Below are 5,000 nucleotides of genomic sequence, written 5' to 3'. Positions count from 1 at the left end.
TTGCCCTCCTTTCACCCTCCTGCATGTTCAGGCCCCGATCACACACACACATATATATATATAAATCTAATACGAGTAAGGCATTTTGATTCATATATACGTGTATCCCTCTGATGGGCATAGCTTGGGGGGCCAACAACACAGCTCCGGTTCTCGTGCTGGACTACTGAGTAATCGGGTTATCTTGAGTGTGTGTGGCTCCAGCCAACCAAGCCAATTACTGGCGTGTGGCAGCAAATAAATGGCCGACCACGGTATGGCAACACACACACACACACACACACACACACACACACACACACACACACACACACATACACACACACACACATACACACAGACATAAGTCTTGATATAGTATTGCTCTTCCGATGTCTTCCTCCCTCCTCTCCCCATAGCGCGTGCCTTCTCCCCTCTTCTCCCCCTCTTCTCCCCAGTTTCTCTCTCTCTCTCCCCTCCCTCCCGTCTCCCACTTTCCACCCCACAGTAACACTCCATCCGCTAGCGTCCTTCCTCCTGCTCCTCTACCCTTCCCACCCACCCCTTCCATCAGGAGCCTCCCCTCCCTCCCCTGTAGCCTCCCCTCCCCCTGTAGTCTCCCCTCGCTGTACCCTCTTCTCCCCATTAGCCTTCCCTCCCCCCGTAGCCTCCCCTCGCTGTATCCTCCCCTCCCCTGTAGCCTCCCCTCTCCCTGTAGTCTCCCCTCGCTGTATCCTCCCCTCCCCAGTAGCCTCCCCTCTCCCTGTAGCCTCCCCTCGCTGTATCATCCCCTTCCCAGGAGCCTTCCCTCCCCCTGTAGTCTCCCCTCGCTGTATCCTCCCCTCCCCAGTAGCCTCCCCTCCCCCTGTAATCTCCCCTCGCTGTATCCTCCCCTCCCCAGTAGTCTCCCCTCCGTGCAGATGGCAGCAACACAGGAAATGGACAGGACGCTGCTGTCTGTACAAAACTGGTCAAAGGAAATTAGCTCATGTGGCCAGTGACTGGCGGATACGTCCTTCTTCCACGTCCTGGTGCCTGCCCTCCCCCACCACCACCCCCCCTCACCCCCCCTAGTGCTGGTGGCCCCCTCCCTAACCACCCCCCACCCCCTGGTGCTCCTGGTCTCCCCCCCTCCCCTCACCCCATGGTGCTCTTCCCCTTCCCCCCTTCCCCCTTTTACCCTCCCCATCTCCCCTCCCCACACCCTATTGCTGCTGTCTCCCTCCCCCACCCCACACCCTCTACCACACCCCCCCCACCCCTCCTTCCCACCCTGGTGGTGGCATTACCCTCATCACTCCCCTCCCCTCACCCTCCCCTCACCCTCCCCTCACAGCCAGAGGAGCCGGGGTTGCCAATCAATCTCTGGCCAAGGCCGGGGGGGGCAATTTCTACCCCGGGCGAGTCACCCCGGGGGCGGAGAAAATGGAGCGAGGGGTCTGGGGGGGGGAAAAAGGGAAGGGGGATGGCGGACGCCCGGGACACGCTTCCCGTTTTCTGTTCCGTCATTCTAAGCTTTGGTCTTCCCGTGTGCAAGAACGTACGGCCGGTCAACACTGAAGTTCGTCATAAGAGAAGTGGGATGAAGTGGTCAATACATTTCCCCCAATAATGTATTGAGGACAACAGCATTGGAATGGAGGTAATATACATTTTCCCCCCTATTGTATTTCCAGGCCCCATACATAATATACATTCCTCCCTATTGTATTTCCAGGTCCCATACATAATATACATTCCCCCTATTGTATTTCCAGGCCCCATACATAATATACATTCCCCCTATTGTATCTCCAGGTCCCATACATAATATACATTCCCCCCTATTGTATTTCCAGGCCCTATACATAATATATATATATATATAAAACCCCCTTCCGTGGTCAGTGTGATCATAAAAGTCCAGCATCTTGCTCGACCCTGGTCGAACGAGAGAGAGAGAGAGAGAGAGAGAGAGAGAGAGAGAGAGAGAGAGAGAGAGAGAGAGAGAGAGAGAGAGAGAGAGAGGGTAGGGGGTCACCATCATGCCAAGCCACCTCTGGCCTCGTTAACATCCCCGTGATGAATTGGACTCATAACTGGGTCAAAGAGAGACGGGGGGGGGGGTTGTCATGGATGGTCAAGTGTACGAGAGGGAAGGGAGGAGGAGGAGGAGGAGGAGGAGGAGGAGGAGGAGGAGGAGGAGGAGGAGGAGGAGGAGGAGGGGACGGGCTGGGATAGATCTATCCCCAGCAATAACATAAGGATAGTTTGAAAGGCTTCTGTCTTGAAGCGTGAGAGAGGATGGGGAGGTAGGGCTGGCTGGCTAAGTGGATGAGGAAAGGATATATCAGGTGTGTTTGGCCAGTTACGGTGTGTGTATATATATATATATATATATATATATATATATATATATATATATATATATGTATATATGTTTGAAGGAATAGTGGTTCCAACAATGTTGTATGGTTGCGAGGCGTGGACTATGGATAGAGTTGTGCGCAGGAGGATGGATGTGCTGGAAATGAGATGTTTGAGGACAATGTGTGGTGTGAGGTGGTTTGATCGAGTAAGTAATGTAAGGGTAAGAGAGATGTGTGGAAATAAAAAGAGCGTGGTTGAGAGAGCAGAAGAGGGTGTTTTGAAATGGTTTGGGCACATGGAGAGAATGAGTGAGGAAAGATTGACCAAGAGGATATATGTGTTGGAGGTGGAGGGAACGAGGAGAAGTGGGACACCAAATTGGAGGTGGAAAGATGGAGTGAAAAAGATTTTGTGTGATCGGGGCCTGAACATGCAGGAGGGTGAAAGGAGGGCAAGGAATAGAGTGAATTGGAGCGATGTGGTATACCGGGGTTGACGTGCTGTCAGTGGATTGAATCAAGGCATGTGAAGCGTCTGGGGTAAACCATGGAAAGCTGTGTAGGTATGTATATCTGCGTGTGTGGACGTATGTATATAAATGTGTATGGGGGTGGGTTGGGCCATTTCTTTCGTCTGTTTCCTTGCGCTACCTCGCAAAAGCGGGAGACAGCGACAAAGCAAAAAAAAAAAAAAAAAAAAAAAAAAAATATATATATATATATATATATATATATATATATATATATATATATATATATATATATATATATATATATATATAAGTGTCGTAGAAGGCGACTAAAGGGGACGGGAGCAGGGGGCTAGAAACCCTCCCCTCCTTGTATTTTAACTTTCTAAAAGGGGAAACAGAAGGAGTCACGCGGGGAGTGCTCATCCTCCTCGATGGCTCAGACTGGGGTGTCTAAATGTGTGTGGATGTAACCAAGATGAGAAAAAAGTGTCTAAATGTGCGTGGATGTAACCAAGATGAGAAAAAAGGAGAGATAGATAGTATGTTTGAGGAAAGGAACCTGGATGTTTTGGCTCTGAGTGAAACGAAGCACAAGGGTAAAGGGGAAGAGTGGTTTGGGAATGTCTTGGGAGTAAAGTCAGGGGTTAGTGAGAGGACAAGAGCAAGGGAAGGAGTAGCACTACTCCTGAAACAGGAGTGATGGGAGTATGTGATAGAGTGTAAGAAAGTAAATTCTAGATTGATATGGGTAAAAGTGAAAGTTGATGGAGAGAGATGGGTGATTATTGGTGCATATGCACCTGGACATGAGAAGAAAGATCATGCGAGGCAACTGTTTTGGGAGCAGCTGAATGAGTGTGTTAGTGGTTTTGATGCACAACACCGGGTTATAGTGATGGGTGATTTGAATGCAATGGTGAGTAATGTGGCAGTTGAGGGAGTAACTGGCATACATGGGGTGTTCAGTGTTGTAAATGGAAATGGTGAAGAGCTTGTAGATTTTTGTGCTGAAAAAGGACTGGTGATTGGGAATACCTGGTTTAAAAAGCGAGATATACATAAGTATACGTATGTAAGTAGGAAAGATGGCCAGAGAACGTTATTGGATTACGAATTAATTGACAGGCGCGCGAAAGAGAGACTTTTGGATGTTAATGTGCTGAGAGGTGCAACTAGAGGGATGTCTGATCATTATCTTGTGGAGGCGAAGGTGAAGCTTTGTAGAGGTTTTCAGAAAAGAAGAGAGAATGCTGGGGTGAAGAGACTGGTGAGAGTAAGTGAGCTTGGGAAGGAGACTTGTGTGAGGAAGTACCAGGAGAGACTGAGTACAGAATGGAAAAAGGTGAGAACAATGGAGGTAAGGGGGGTAGATGAGAGAGCTTGGGAAGTGAGTCAGTTGTTGTTCGCTGATGGTACAGCGCTGGTGGCTGATTCATGTGAGAAACTGCAGAAGCTGGTGATTGAGTTTGGTAAAGTGTGTGAAAGAAGAAAGCTGAGAGTAAATGTGAATAAGAGCAAGGTTTATTAGGTACAGTAGGGTTGAGGGTCAAGTCAATTGGGAGGTAAGTTTGAATGGAGAAAAACTGGAGGAAGTAAAGTGTTTTAGATATCTGGGAGTGGATTTGGCAGCGGATGGAACCATGTAAGCGGAGGTGAATCATAGGGTGGGGGAGGGGGCGAAAATTCTGGGAGCCTTGAAGAATGTGTGGAAGTCGAGAACATTATCTCCGAAAGCAAAAATGGGTATGTTTGAAGGAATAGTGGTTCCAACAATGTTGTATGGTTGTATGGTTCCTTTACAAGCCACACCACCTTACACCACGGGGACACAGATCAGCTGTGTCGTGGGCACATTTTGCGAGACTCTCTAAATCTGCCTTGAGAACCGGGTGGTCAGCCGGGGACGCCGGGGGTTGACGCCTCCACCTTGCAATCCACTCTTCCGCCATTCCCTCTGAGTTATGAGTTATGTACATACATAAAAACGACAATAAATAATATAGAAATAAATAATAAGTGTAAGAAGACAAGGCAATGTAAACACTAATGAATGAATGGATGAAGAATAGGAGAAATGACACAACAGTTTGAGACCAAGTCTGTAACACTCCAAACAGCCAAATGAAAAATGGTTGTCACACGAAAGGCTGTCGGAGCAGTGTGTCCACTAACGACCCACCTGCTTGTTGTTGTTAGGACG

General features: G+C 48.8%; 1 protein-coding gene across 1 annotated transcript in view; it reads right to left on the bottom strand.

Annotated features, from left to right (window-relative positions):
* Positions 1-5,000, bottom strand: part of LOC139748212 (cell adhesion molecule Dscam2-like) — a 356,883-nt gene that overhangs the window by 206,900 nt on the left and 144,983 nt on the right. The window lies entirely within an intron of this gene.

The sequence above is a fragment of the Panulirus ornatus genome, chromosome 73 (genome assembly GCF_036320965.1).
Source record: "Panulirus ornatus isolate Po-2019 chromosome 73, ASM3632096v1, whole genome shotgun sequence".
In the NCBI taxonomy this organism is placed as follows: domain Eukaryota; kingdom Metazoa; phylum Arthropoda; class Malacostraca; order Decapoda; family Palinuridae; genus Panulirus; species Panulirus ornatus.
Note: the sequence above shows the minus strand (reverse complement) of the source record. Positions and strands in the feature narration are given on the sequence as shown.